Source organism: Magnolia sinica, chromosome 6, assembly GCF_029962835.1.
Source record: "Magnolia sinica isolate HGM2019 chromosome 6, MsV1, whole genome shotgun sequence".
Taxonomy (NCBI): Eukaryota; Viridiplantae; Streptophyta; class Magnoliopsida; order Magnoliales; family Magnoliaceae; genus Magnolia; species Magnolia sinica.
In genome coordinates, this window is record NC_080578.1 from 12,423,007 (window position 1) to 12,439,790 (window position 16,784).

The window sequence follows — 16,784 nt, forward strand, 5'->3', positions numbered from 1 at the left end:
GTCTCTGCTTTATGGACACTTATTCTTTTAGATAAGACCGTTGGGTCTTTTTCATTTTTAGTCGTGAAATAATATCCAACAACTTAGAAATTAAATAACCAAATAAGAGTAGTTTTTTTGGCATGATACATCTAAGATAGTATTCTTAATTTGGACGGTTTATTTTAAATTACTTGTAGTTCACGTGTGTAATTTTTTTAGTAATTTCCAACTGCCTGTGTATCATCCATCACAGTCTGCTTGAGTATCAAAGTACCTCTTAGTTGAGATGTGGGTTCAGAATGGAGAATGTTGTGTGCACGTCGTGGGCCCGGTCTCAGTAGACCGTGATCCAGAAAAATAGCAGATTGAAAGATCCTAGCGGTTCACTATTTTGACGCGTTTTATGAACCGTTGCCTGGGTTAGGTCCGGGTTAGTTCCTACATCTCCCGGGCTGATTGTGTTCGGTCTTTCGGGACCCTGGTTCGAATGGGTTTGGAACCTATCTTTGGACCTATCCGACCCACATCAAATAAGGCATTTACATGGTTGGGCCTAAAGAGCCATTTGGTGTATGAAAAGCCAATTCTTTTTTGAATTTCATGGACCTATTGTCATTCAGAGCTTGTTTGGTTTTTAAAGTAAATAATCAATCACTATTACTTCTAAGTATTTGTTTAAACGGGGTCTTTACTCATGACTTGGTAGTAGACTAACATGAGGTCATGGGAGTACCCATCGTAGTGAAACCCGATTGTGGTGTGAGTGCCTACGTGTGCGGGTGTGAGTGTGTGTAAAAAAGAAAGAAAGAAAAACGCAGGATTTATAACTCCTAAATTAAGTGTCAAAAACACTTGTAAAGGTTGGTAAAGAATATTATAATCACTACAATTTTTATGCCGTAAAAGCCTACAATTGTTACAGCCATTCCCCGGGTGAAAACAATGTAAAATCTTTGTTCCAATTAAATGCAAGTGATGTGATCATATAATTACAAGAGTAAACAATCATTACCCATTTACAACAATTTAATGATGTAATTGGAAAATCAAACTGTAAAACAATGCAAAATCATCATTATAGCCACAACAATTTAATGATGTAATTGGAAAATCAAACTATAAAACAATGCAAAGTCATCATTACAATTACATGTAAGTGATGTGACCACATAATTAAAGTGAATGATCATTACCCATTTACAACCATTTACTGTTGTAATTGAAAAACCAAACAAGCTCTTGTAGAGTTTGGATACAAATGTGTACTTAAAATAGTTGTTAGTTACAACAAAGTTTTAAATTTTGAATAAAATTTAAATTCACGTGACCATCTTTCTATCTGTCTGGAAATAATAGTAGAGCAGATAGTAAAGACATGTTAACATACTCCTACAAGCTAAATGGTCATTTGGCGACGTGAAGCTTGTCTTGTAATAGGTGAAACCCAATAGTACTTAAGCCTTTAGTGAAGATGTTAGCCACTTGATTAATTGTGTCGATAAAGCAGACAATAAGATCACTCAAGTAACATTTTCTCTGATGAGGTGATAATCCACCTCAACATACTTGGTGCGCGCTTGATAAGTCAGGTTATAGGCGAGACAAATGGCATTGATATTGTCACATTAGAGAAGATGTGGATCTTTTAAAAAAAATTGTTAAATCATAGAACACCATGTAAATCCAAAACAACTCAATAGTTATTAGGGTAAGTCAACGATGCTCGGATTTAGTATTAGAGGGTGAAATGGTGGGTTGTTTCTTAACAATCCTCAAGATCAAGTTGTGGAAAAAAAAATCACAAACCTCGAGGTGGAACCTTGTTCATCAAGATCCCCGGCCTCATCAACATCAGGATAAGTTATGATGTTAAGTGGGTCTTTGGCGAAATCGGATGCCATGCGAGATGGTGCCCTTGAGAAAGCAAATGATACATTTGTCTGCCAACCAGTTTGCCGAATGAGGAGCATGTATGAACTGACATACTTTGTTAACAACAGAAGTAATGTCTGGTCTTGTTAAGGTAATATATTTAGAGCTTCCATGACACTCCAATATTTGTGAAGATTAGACAAAGGGGTCACTATTGTGCTTGGAAAATTTATAGCCCAAAATAAGCGGAGAGCATAAATGTTTTGCACCCCGTATATTCATGCGATGTAGGATGTCTTGAATGTACTTGGATAGGGTGAGGACAATATTTGGCGAAGAACAATACATTCATTACTAAGAAAATAATAAAGTAGGTCTAAATCTTTCATTGTGAAAAGTTGACTGAGATCAGTTAGGAGTATGGAAATGGCCTCCTAGTGATTATTAGTAAGAACAATATTATCTACATATATGAGAAAAATAGTTAATTCTTCAGTTGAGTGCCAAACAAAATGAGAGGTATTTGCAGTGGAGGCTACAATGCTAAGGCCTTGAAGATAGTGAGCCGAAGATATCACTCACGTGTATCTTGCCAAGCTTATAGAAGACTTTGTTGAGTCTAAACACATGATGGGCATAAGATGGATTCACAAAACTTTAGGGTTGCTCCATATAAACTTCCTTTGTAAGGACCCCATGCAAAAATGCATTCTAAATATCAAACTGCCAAATGGGTTACCCATACGAAAGGCGACGAAGAGTACTAGCCTACTTGTAGTATGCTTGACAATAGGGATAAAGGTATTGCCACTGTCAACCTCGTGTTGTTGATGGAAGCCTTTAGCAATAAGACGTACTTCATAGCAGTCAATAATGCCATAAGAACGTTTTTTCACCTTATAATTCACTTGCCACCCACCACATTTTGTCCAGACCTAGGAGGGACTGAGGTCCATGTTTATTGTCGTTATAGGGCATCAAATTCAAGAGCCTTGGCTGCATAACAATCAAGGATTTCATGGCCTAGGTATACCTAGTAGGCTTTGATGATGTAAAGGTACTCGGAGAGCTTCAGGGAACAGGTACTTAGTGATGAATTAAAGCTTTGGGTTTCAAGATATCATCCTTTGCCCTAGTGCATTGGGGCAAGAGCCTTGGGTGGGGGTGGGTTATTAGGCATAAGGATAGATGTGGTCTCAATAATTGGAAAGGAGAAAGGGGCGGTATGTGGTAGGCGGGAAACAAAAAATGAGGAGGTGTGAGGTATAAATGTAAATTAAACCATAACAATTATACTTGGATATAGTTTGGTACAAATGACTTCTCTTGTATGCTTCTAGCTTTAAATAACATTACATTTGCTTAAATGATTAATAGCAAGAAATGCTCTTGAAATTTCATGAAATGAAAACTACGACTACATGTAGAATCTTGGCAGAGCAAAAGAATGATGATTGTCCTTGGGTGGGGGGTGGGTGGGGGGATTACTTTGGACCAAATAAAAATTATATCTTTTAAATACAATTGTATACTTAAACTAATGTGCAATTTAAATTAAGTAAAACAATTAACTCTGAGGCTTCCAAGCCATTAAAAGGTCCAATCACATAGATTATGAAGAATATAACAATTAAGTAACTAGTTTATAAATATGATAGTGTACATGTGTGTGTGGGATGTGTTAACTATTAACACACAGAATTCATCTAATCATGCATATATATAATTAAATATTCACCAAATAAGCATAATTAAACAACTGCTTAAATAACAATCTCAAACACAAGCATGTGTAGTAATTCAGTTTCCCTACTCCACTCCTGATGGATGCACTCAACCAATGAGTGTATTGGATTTCAATATCGGAGGTTCTAAATCAGTTTCATCTCTAACTTTTACAATCCTACAAAAGGATTGGCTCCCACAAGAGACTTTACATGATTTTCTATAGACTCTCCTCAAACCTCGGTCATACACAAAAATTTGCTGATGTATACTCCTGTCGAATGCTCCCGCAAGAGGCTTTAATTGATTTTCTATAAGCTAACCAACAACCTTAGCACTAATTTAAGGATCTACGTTTACACGCATCAGAGACTCCCATGTAGACTAACACGTACACACCCGTGTCTGGTGACTTACACAAGGACTTTGATTTATGCGCCCTATACAAGAGTCAGTGTCCTACACAAGAATCTAATTGAGTTTGACAATTTAAACTCTTACCACAATTCTACACAATGAAGCAATGTATATAGACTCTTACATATGATCACTTATCAGATTGAGCCTCTTTTATAGTGCTTTCTTGAGTCGCTTAATTGATGCTCTCTCGTGCTTCAATCAACTCCCATTTGCTCCTTCGATCATATTGTTGATGTTTCGCTAAATTTCAGCTCCAAGATCAAACAACTTGCATGTGATGCTCTAATACGGTGACCAAAGTGATGGAAGGTTGGGTAGAATCTCTTACAACTAATAAATTTTTTTAAAGATTATACTTTATGAACATTTTAGATGTTGATAGACATTTGGATTGCCAAGAAAAATGGTGTGTAAACTCTAAATAGGGTTTGAGATTATGGTTTTCTTATATAAGAGCTTAGAATGATCATTAGAGTGAAGAATCACTAAGAAGAGAGTGTGGATCTCATTGTGATAGAGCCTATGAGGTTTGGTAAAGCTCTCATTTTCATAAAGATCCAGTTGCTAGATTTATAAGAAAAAGTCTCCAACAGATCTATAATAGTTAGTTTTCGGTCGTACTGAGTGCATGTTTGATCACACCGAGTTATGTTCGGTCGCACTGAATTTGAATTTCGATCAAACCGAATTAGACAGGAAATCCGTTGGACAGATTTGGGCACTTTTGATTACATCGAAAGTAGTCTTCGGTGAGACCGAAGGTGGTACTTGGTTGTAACCGAATTATCCGAAATTCTGCCCTAGCATGCTATCCTGTTTTAATAGTTTTCGGTCAGACCGAAGGTTGTTGACATTGTGCAGTTTTCTCAGCAACAATGGACCTCTAAATCTAATCTAAGGGTGGTCAATTTAGACTCTTATGGCTTAAAGGATTATCAATAATGGTTTTACGTATTGGGTTTAAGATCATCTAAAGGTTTAAGTTATTTTGGGTCAAGGGTTAGGGTCACAAGGCACCACGTTTTACCTGTATTTTGTTCCTTGATACTTCACCTTCACTTGTGTCTTCGATTTTCAGCTTGCAAGGGCTTAACCGACTACATAACACAAGGTCTCATGTGATTGACAAATAAGGTACATAAATGGGTGCATTAACAGCTTTAGCACTAAGAGATACTTGAATATGAGCCTTAAAGGCAAATAAAAAATTGTGGCTCATAACATCATGCGAGAGATGTCCATATTGATAATACTGAATGTTAGTGGAGAGATGAATAGTGAAGAGAGAAACCATAGAAGTTTTTTTTTTAAAAAATTATTACTTTGTGATTTTTACTAATACATAGTGAATAAAGGCTACTTTTACTTTGCCTGTCCAAGATCACCTTCCTCGAGATATTTTCCTTGACATAAATAAATAAATAGAAAAGAAGAATCAATAAAAATAAAAGAACAATTATCATCCTTACAAAAATGGTGAACAAAAAGTATGTTAGTGGACATTTGGAATACATGCAAGACATTACTAACTATAAAGTTATAAGTTCGTGAGGTAAGAATGAAAAAGTCAGGATGAGTAATCGAAGTGTCATACCATTGCCTGTCAAAATATGACTACCTTCTTGATATTTTATTGTATAAATAAATTTGTCAAACATTTTAGAATGATTAATGGCCCTGAAGTCAATGTACCATGTGGATGGGGACTAATGAGAGGCTGCCATGATGACTAATTTAGCTAGATGATGATGTCCTTAGTAGAAATAATCTATTAAATAAAAACAATCTCACGTGAAGTGATTTAACTTGTTGCAAATCTAGCAAGGTGAATGTGTAGTATTGAATTTATTGGAGTTGTTGGAATTTGTGATAGCCGGTTCATTACAACCACGTCCACGACCTCAATTGATGGAAGAAAATTCACCATGGCCACGATAACCTTCTTAGTTGTTGGTTGTGAAGATCGTCATTCTTAGAGATCTAATAGAAGCAATCTATTCATTTTGAGTTTTAATACCGAATTCTTAACTTAAAAGGAGAGCATGGAGTTTATTGAGTGTGGTGGAGTCACTTGGAGGTAGAATATAAAGAGCACCATATTCCTTGGGGAGAGTTCAAAGGATGTAAAGAACAAGATCCTTCGTTAGGACCAGATAACCAATTGATGTTAGCTTATCCGCAATGGTATTAGCATAATGAAAGAGATCCATCACAGGTAACATTCCTTTTTCTAGTGTTTGAAGTTATCGATAGAGAATGGCCTTTTGAGACTGAGATCTAGTAATATATTGAAGTTCAAGGGATTTTCTTATATCATCAACCAACTTGAGGCTAACAACATGTAACATCTTGAAATTTTACCAACTTGAGAACTCTACGTCTTTACTAGTTACCTTTTGATTTCTCTATTTGAAAACATGTTCATGTAAAAATTTTCCATGGTGGGTGTTCAATTCCCATTACTTTTTTGTGGGGTGGTCCACTTGGCACCCACCACCCACCTCAATGGTATGTTGATGTGGTCAAGTTCTATGGGGCACCATAATGTGTGTGTGTGTACGTACACACACTATTTATACATTTTGTGAGATTATTTTAAGGTGTGAGAAAAAAAAATACAAGGCATATGCAAAAGCTAAAGTGGACAATAACATGGAAAGCAGTGGGGTTGAAGGAAGTAGATTGTGTTCGACCTTTTAAATGTCTCACCAAATCTACACGGAGATCACCGTGATGTATCTTTTTGTCCACACTGTGCATCCCTTTTCTAATATTTTGCCAAGGCATGGTTAAAAAAAAAAAATGTAGATCCAACGCTCTACCGGACCAGACCAGATATTAAGCTTGGATTGCAATAAATGCAAGCTGCATTAAATTCAAGTGTCATCTCTGTGTGGTCCGCTAGAGCGTTGGATCTACCCCTTGGCCTATAACTTAACATTACATGGATAAACACATACATCGGTGGCCTCTATATTAATTGATTTTAGAAAAGATAAGGACTCCTTGGATATACAGATACACCACAGTAGCCCCATACATATCCAGCCGTAGGCTTAAGGTGAGACCAAGGTCGGACGTAATCCACTTCTGGATATAACACATAGATTACGGTAGGGCCACATGAGTTAGCCACGTCACTGCACTACCACGGTAATTGGGTACTACTACCGTGGCCCTAAGAAGTTTTCAATGGTAAGTATTCAATTCCCACTGCTTCCTATAGTGTGGTCCACTTAAGCTTTCACTATGCATCTTTTTTGGGATAATGCCATCAAATGATCATTCAAAATGAATGAACGGCGTGTTTAATAAATATACATCACAGTGGCCCCATAGAACTCCTTGCAAGTGGAAACGGATAGGCTACTCCCCCTGCCACCAGCCCGGTGGCTGTGGTCGGTGCTCCGTGGGCCCCACCATGATGTATGTGTTTCATCCATGCGGTTCATCTATGTTTATAGATCATTTTAAGGCTCGGTCGAAAAAAATGATTTTTGCTAATATGGAATGAATAAAGGCTACTTTTACTTTGCTTGTCCAAGATCACCTTCCTCGAGATGTTTTCCTTGATATAAATAAATAAATAAATAAGAAGAATCAATAAAAATAAAAGAACAATTATCATCCTTACAAAAGTGGTGAACAAAAAGGATGTTAGTGGACATTTGGAGTACATGCAAGACATTATTAACTTTAAAGTTATAAGTTCGCGAGGTAAGAATGAAAAAGTCAAAATGAGTAATCGAAGTGTCATACCATTGCCCATCAAAATATGACTACCTTCTTGATATTTGTATTGTATAAATAAATTTGTTAATCATTTTAGAATGATTAATGGCCCTGGAGTCAATGTACCATGTGGATGGGGACTAATGACAGGCTGCCATGATGATTAATTTAGCTAGATGATGATGTCCTTAGTAGAAATAATCTATTAAATAAAAATAATCTCATGTGAAGTGATTTAACTTGTTGCAAATCTAGCAAGGTGAATGTGTAGTATTGAATATATTGGAGTTGTTGGAATTTGTGATAGCCGGTTCATCACAACCATGTCCACGACCTCAATTGATGGAAGAAAATTCACCATGGCCACGATAACCTTCTTGATTGTTGGTTGTGAAGAACGTCATTGTTTGAGATTTAATAGAAGCAATCTATTCATTTTGAGTTTCAATACCGAATTCTTAACTTAAAAAGGAGAGCATGGAGTTTATTGAGTGTGATGGAGTCACTTGGAGGTAGAATATAAAGAGCACCATATTCCTTGGGGAGAGTTCAAAGGATGTAAAGAACAAGATCCTTCTTTAGGACCAGATAACCAATTGATGTTAGGTTATCCGCAATGGTATTAGCATAATGAAAGAGATCCATCACAGGTAACATTCCTTTTTACAGTGTTTGAAGTTATAGATACAGAATGACCTTAATTTGAGACTGAGATCTAGTAATATGTTGAAGTTCAAGGGATTTTCATATATCATCAGCCAACTCGAAGCTAATAACATGTAACATCTTGAATTTTTACAGCTTGAGAATTATGCGCCTTTGCTTGTTACCTTTAATTTCTCTATTTGAATGCATGTTCATGTAGAAATTTCCCATGGTGGGTGTTCAATTCCCATTACTTTTTTGTGGTGTGGTCCACTTGGCACCTACCACCCACCTCAATGGTATGTTGATGTGGTCAAGTTCCATGGGGCCACCATACTGTGTGTGTGTGTGCACACACATACTATATATCCATTTTGTGAGATTATTTTAGGGTGTGAGAAAAAAAAAAATACAAGGCATATGCGGAAGCTAAAGTGGACCACAACATGGAAAGCAGTGGGGTTGAAGGAAGTGGACTGTGTCCGACCTTTAAGTGTCTCACCGAATCTACATGGGGGATCACCATGATGTATCTGTTTGTCCACGCTGTACATCCCTTTTCTAATATTTTGTCGAGGAATGGTTTAAAAAAAAAAAAAACGCACAAGTAGATCCAACACTCTACTGGACCGCACCAGATATTAAGCTTGGATTGCAATAAATGCAAGCTGCATTAAATTCAAGAGTCATCTCTGTGTGGTCCGCTAGAGCGTTGGATCTGCCCCTTGTCTATAACTTAAGATGACATCGATAAACACATGCATCACGGTGGCCTGTATATTAATTGACTTTAGAAAAGAAATGGACTGCTTGGATATACAGATACACCACAGTAGCCCCATGCATATCCAGCCGTAGGCTTAAGGGTGAGACCAAGGTCGGACGTAATCCACCTCCAGATATAACACATGGATTACGGTAGGGTCACATGACTTAGCCACGTCACCACACTACCACGGTAATTGGGTACTACCACCGTGGCCCTAAGAAGTTTCCAATGGTAAGTATTCAATCCCCACTGCTTCCTATAGTGTGGTCCACTTGAGCTTTTACTATACATCTTGGGATAATGCCATAAAATGATCATTCAAGATGAATGAACGGCGTGTATAATAAATATACATCACAGTGGCCCCATAGAACTCCTTGCAGGTGGAAACGGATTGGCTACTCCCCCTGCCACCAGCTCAGTGGCTGTGATCAGCGCTCTGTTGGCCCACCATGATGCATGTGTTTAATCCATGTGGTTCATCTATGTTTAGAGATCATTTTAGGGCTTGATCGGAAAAAATGAGAGGGATAAAAATCTCAGTTGGACCACAGCACAGGAAAACAGTAGTGATTGGATATCCACCATTAAAATCCTCCTAAGGCCTACTGTACTGTTTATTTGACATTCAATCTGTTGATTAGGTCATACAGACGTATATGAAGGGAAAAAATAAAGATAAGCTTGTTCTAAAACTTCTATGGCCATTAAAAAGGTTTTAATGGTGAATGTTCATTTAACACTGTTTCCTGTAATGAGATTTGGATGTACTTCATTTTTGTTCTCATAGCATAAAATGATCTAGAAAAATATATAAACAGGGTAATTAAACACATACATCATGATGGAGGCCACCGAGAACTGATCACTAGCCATTGGCTGGTGGCAGGGGGCGTAGCCAATCCCATTCCTTACCTGGGGGACCGCCCGTCTCTGGAAGCGGATTGGCTGGTGTACCGCACATCAGCGATATAGCGGGAAACGGATTGGATACTCACCCTGCCACGGGCTAATGGCTGGTGTTCGGTGCTATGTGGGCCCCAAAATGATGTATGTGTTTCATCCATTCCGTCCATCTATTTTTATAGATCATTTTATTAAATGAGACAAAAAATAAGTTATATAACAATCTCAAGTGGACCACATTATAAGAAACCATGTTAAATGAATTTTAACCATTAAAAACCTTTTGAGGGCCATAAAAGTTTTGGATGAAGCTGATCTTTGTTTTTTCCCTTCATCTGGGTCTGTATGACTTAATTGACAGACTGGATGTCAAATAAACAGTACAGTGGACCTTAGGAGTATTTTAATGGCGTCAATACTATTTTCCTGTGGTGTGGTGTACCTGAAATTTATATTCCTATAATTTTTGGGATGAATCCTTAAAATAATCTTTAAAAAAATGAATGAACAGTATGGATGAAGCATGTACATCATGGTGGGGCCTACAGAGCACCGACCACCAACCACGGGGCTAGTGGCAGGGGGAGTAGCCAATCCGTTCTCGCGAGCGTATACGGTGAGCTGTACCTGAACTGTCTTGTACACGCGTGTGGGCGCTTTATTTTGACTGGTTGAGGAATTTAAGTTACATGGCCCGAAAATGATGTATTTTTTTAGTGTGGTCCACTTGATCTTTGGATCAGTGTTATTTTTTTACGGACCCACAGGACTTGCTGACGTCTCTAGCTCCGTGCTGGCGGGGGTAGTACTCAATCCGCGCCGCCCACAACCATGGTCGGTGGCGTGTATCACATGACGCAATCAGCGTCCGTTAGCTTCAACAGGGTGGCTCCCACATGCACAACGACCGTACCAGAATATCAGCTCGACTTGTTGGGGACGGCATATAATTTATAGTGGACCCGATAAACGATCCAGATATCTCACATGCTTGCCAAGAAGGGACGTGCGGCGCCGGTATGTGGTGCATAGAGATCTGCGAGAAGGGGCGGAAATTCAGATGGCTAATCGGCTCGGAAAGCCAGGAACGACTCCGATCGGCTAACTGCGACGCCCTGCTCTTTTCCTGCCATCTACGTCTGCAACCCTTTTCCGCGTTGAGAAAAAGCATTGATGCCCTGCCAGAGCATGACCATCAGTACGCCTGCACATCACCGCTGAACAGTTTCAGAAAGTTTCATTAATGAAAACTGTAGGATTTTCTTAGATTTGGAAGTACATCCAAGATGAGATAATAATCACCAACGACTGGAATCATTCTGTTAAATTTTGACCGTTGAATTTTTACATTTTACTTTTCTATTTGATGGCATCCGACAGATGATTAGGATTATCGATTCCGTTCCCTCGTTTCGAACCAGTGAAATATAGTTCGGTCCACTGTTTGTACGGTTCAGATTGAGGTAATATATGCCACGTGTGCAGTATCTGTTTGCATGCGTACGTATGTTCGTACATTCCAGCGCCATCGATTTACTCTCCTTCCGCGTTTCCTGTTTGCGACGTCATCTCCGTCACGCTCAGGATGCGTGATGATATGAGCGGAATTTCCGTGCACCTCGTTTTCCAGAGGTATATGGTTCATCGCGATGAACAAGCTTTAGTGGTCGTCATTCAGCACCGTATATGGGGCCGTACTGATACTGACTCGACGCTGGTGGGATCTCATGCAGATGGGCCGCAGTTGGAAAAAGCCGTACCTATAAGGAAATCTGAGCCGTTGATATATTCCATTCACACAAGGGTAGCTCTTGTTAAAGCCCATCCTAACCATTGTTGTACAGGGTACGGTCCGACGCATGGACCACGATTGCGTCCGACGGCGGGTGGGTGGCGGTAAAAGCCACAGTCTGCCATCGAGACAAAGCAGCGTCGGAGGGTTCATACGCATGCACTGAGAAATTGTACATACTGATGTGGTATATATGTACCTATGAACCGTTCAGTTCGTGGGCCACACCGAGGATAGGTCATAACCATGAGATTACATCTATAGGAGTGTCCTGACCTCTGATCAATGAAAGTCTGTTTGTTGGTTTTCATCCAAACCGTTCATTACATTTCCGTCTACCATTTAGGAAACTAGTACTTTTTTTTAACGAGCCCTCAAATCCAAGTGGGGCCCTCATATTGGACGGTTTATTTTCAGTTACATGGTTTCCACGTGTACAATTACAAAGCGCGTGAGAAGGAACAACCAAACACTCGGACGGTACGAAAGCATTCCCACCAAAATGAAAGCATTACGCAACCTTGAACTGATGATACGCCAGTATCATGTGCCTTCAGTTTGGACTTTGTAGTTGTATGGTCCATCGATGCATGATCCAACGGCTGGCGGTGGCCATTTCAAAACTCCTCCTGACGATCTTAGCCATTCAATATATGACCTTCTCCATCCAATCACTGATGTATTCTCTTCTCAACCGTCTGTTTTCAGGCTAGCAAAAGAAGAGTTGGGATTGTTCTGTTACAGAGATTTTTCATCCCAGTAAACTAACATTCTGGATAACAGATCCACAGACCCCATTTGTACAAAGCACGAGGATCTTGTGTGGTGTCTTATGGTTCCTTCTAGAATCTAGCAGGAGTGAATTTCTTGCTCTGGCCGTGCATGATACGCAGGCATTAAAAAACTGTACACATACCAACTGGGAGCGGATTAGGTATGTCCCCGGCCTCACCCAAGACGTTGCGACCCTTACCGTGGGGTCCACCTTGATGTATGTATTCTGTATCTACACCGTACATCTGTTTCTACGTATTATTTTAAGGTATTATGCCAAAAATGAAGCAGATTCAATAATCAGCTGCACCATACCATAGGAAACCGTGGTTATTGAATGTCTTATAATGTTTAATAAATAAATAAATATAAGCTTGATCCTAAACTTTTGTAGCCCATTAATGGTCCACCTGATAATTGGATCTGCTTCTTTTTGGGATAAATGTCCTAAAATGATATGAAGAAACGGATGGATAGGGCGGATGCAGATTACATATATCAAGGTGGGCCCCATGGTTAGGGCCGTACCGTGCTCAAGTCAGTCCGGTATTAGATTCGGAGGCGGATTAGGTGATACCCTTACCTTGAGCCCACATTGATGATTTGTTGTATATCCACTCCGTCCATCCTTTTCTCCAGCCCATTTTAGAACGTGGTTCCAAAAATTAAATAGATCTAAATTTAGGTGGACCACGCCACAAGAAACAGGGTTGATTGATTGCTCCATCATTAAAAAGTTTCAAAGTGCACATATTAAGGTTTTCGTAATGTCTATTTGCAATCCAACCTGTTGATAATGTCAAACAGACATGGATGAAGGAAAAATACATAAATCAGCTTGATCCAAAAACTTCTGTGGCCCACAAAAAAATTTTAATGATCATGTATCACTGTTTCCAATAGTGTGGTCCACCTAAGAATTGGATCTAGTTAAGGTTTGGGATTACATACTAAAATGAGATGTAAAAACAGATGGACGGCACAGATATACATCAAATTCATTAAGGTGGGCCCCACACGGTCAGGGTAACACCCACTAAAGTGTTAAAACGGAGTAACACCTAATCCACTCCCATCAGATTCATCGAAACAATGTTGCCCATGTGGTTCAGGCACAGTGTTTGTTGAAATAAGAGCCGGTGACTGGTGACCGAATATGTGGGCCCTGCTGAAATTTGTTTGGCATATGAGATTGCCTGCGACCCTAACCCAGTAGTAAGAAGCTAAGTGGGTCCCACCGTGATGTTTGTATGAAATTCATCCGTCCATTTTTCCAACTCACATTAGAACATTAACGAAAAATAAGTAAATCCAAACCCTACCACATAGGTTTTTGATCAGGCTAAATTTTTAGTTTTCAATTAATCCCAATGGAAATGACTTTATGAACGGTTTGGATGGTACATAAACATCAAGGTAGACCATGTGAAGGTTTCAAGGAGCACCATACCTACTCTCACCAACTTGAGTTTGGAACTATCATTTTTGGCATCATGTTCTAGCTGCCAAAATGGATAAATGGAGGATTTCACAAACATCACTTAGCTTCTTATTGCATGATTAGGGTGGCAGGTAATCTCTATCCACTTCACGGCATTTATTTATGGGAGCGTGTTCACCTGGTCTAATCAAATCCTGCCACATCAAATCATGAAAGATGGGACATAAGTGATATAGTCACTATGCAAACTACTTATATATTACGATTGTTGGATAATTCTCAGTTTTGACGTCGGATGATGGCCGCCAACCCACCAGTCAGATAATCAAATAAACATATTTTTTGGTTTATGGAAAAATTGAACAAAGGCCCATAATTCGGATGCTTTAATTTGAATTACTCAAAGATATTTCGAAGTTTTTCCTTTCACATGATACTTGTCCAGACGTACAGCGGTTCAGGGAAACTACGGGACCTTGATTCAAGGATGTGGACAGCTACACCAGTTTTGATGGTGTACAAGTGGGACCCATGTTTCAGTAATCCATACCGTTTGTCTGTTGGGCCCACTGGATGAACGATGCCCCCAAAAATCTCAAGATTAAAAGTTCCAGCCATCGATCTTAGGTCTTCTTTCACTTGAATTTCGATTGCCGTCTCATATATATCGTAGGCTTTCTATTCCAATTTTAGTTCTGGCCTTGTTTATATTGGGGCCCAAATGAAACTCTTGGATGATTAGTGAAAATGGGTTAGATCAGGTTGACCCAACCAATTTAAGAGTAGGGTTAGAATTTTGGCCCTACACAACCCATTAAAATTCAGATCGGGACTCGTTAGCGTCCAAATAAAAAATAGCCAAGCCATAATTTAATGGGTAGGGTCCGGTTCCAAAGGCATCCAAACCTAACTGTTTATAACATAGGTTGGGTCTGGTAGGTGTGATGGGTCTGAGTGTGGGTTGTAAAAACTACCATCAGTTTTTACACAAATAATATTCCAAACTATCTTATAAGGCTGTGGTATCAATTTTAATAATAATAAGATTTAAAAAAGGCTAAGGCCTTGATACAACAGATAAAAGTGAATGGTAGAGTAGTTCAATTAGTATAATTTTCGAGATTTGAAAAATAAAAACATATAATCTAAAGTACATGTTCTTAGGTCTGAAGTCGGTCCGGTCTAGACGAGTCTGGGTGCATTTTAGCATGACCCAAATTGGATACATTTAAAAATTGGGTCCATGTCAAGTTGAGTAGGGTTCATTTTTGGAGGACACAGAACTGCCCATTTAATCATTCGGATTGAACTTCTGGACCCAGACATACACCATGGGTCTAAATTTTGGATCCTGGTCTGCTAGTCAGATTGGGTCCCATGACCCATCAGCTGACCAAGTCTCTTCAACAATCACTAGCTTATTAGGCATGTCCAACCATGAAGATGTTCTCACCCAAAAATCAGGTAGGTACACTCATCAGGTGGGCTATGAGCTTAGAAACAGTGGCCCACCTTTACGTGTGTCGGCCTGATTCTTGCGTCCATACATCAACATACTGGGACCCCCATGATCGATGGATTGGATCTTGTACTACATGCCCTGATGGCACATTTCATGGGGTTTACACACGTGGGCTTAGCAAAGGTCTTCCTCCCATAAGGACTGGTCCTTTTCAATGATCCAAACCGTTAATTTGATGGAACCCAAGGTGGATGGAGTATGCCTAAGAAATCTCTAAGATTGAAGCATTTCAACCCTTTGGTTATGCAAAGATTAAGGAACCGTCCACGCTAAGAGATTTTATTCTTTTGGGTATTCCCAATTCAAGGTGACGCCAACTATATAAACGGTTCGGATCATCGAAATATGACCCCAGATCCAGAGGCTAAAGTCCCTATGTATCCTACAGCAGTTCGTCCTCATGTATCCTGGAAAACCTCTATATTGAAAGATTTGTTCTTGCTCCCCACCATTTTCGGATTGGTGGCACCTCATCCACAGTGCACATGGCATATGTGTACAACAGCCCAGGTCATACATTATTGAAAGACACTAGCAGATTGATTGTAGCTTGAAAAAAAGCATTGATTAGGCCATCCTAATGGCTGTGATCATCAAATGGAGAACTAATTAATCCACCATTTCGACCTTCAAAATAGGAAGGCTACAGTCATCCAATTTCTGCAATATTTGGGCTAAAGATCTAAAAAAGATTAGATCAATGATTTGAAAGGTTGGGATTAAGGTAATCTGTATTGGTAAGAGTGGCCGTAATGGTGACCATTACTGATGCGGGTATTGGCTGTAACTGGGGCGTAACTGTGACCCTCTGTAACAGTTGAAAATTTTTCGTCTTGCTTAAAAAATTATGAAAAAATATTTTTAAAATTTGTAATAATGTAAATATTCCAAATATGTATTCATTTTTTGTTTTGAACATGTTTATAATTTAATAACAGTCCACTCTTTGGTGATAGTGTTGTATCAGCTTGTTTAGTGAACTTGTGAACATTATTATATATCTCTAATATTTACACATCACAATCACAATCAAGCATTAGAACTTAAATCAGAAAAAAAGACTATTTTTCAATTTTTCGAAGAAAAAAAAAAGGCCCTTGGAGCTTCTATTTGCTCAAATCACTTCAATTTATGGTTTTAATCTTTAAAAATATAGTAAGGGTGGTCATAATTTGTTGTAAAATGATCTAGGAGAGTTTTTTTG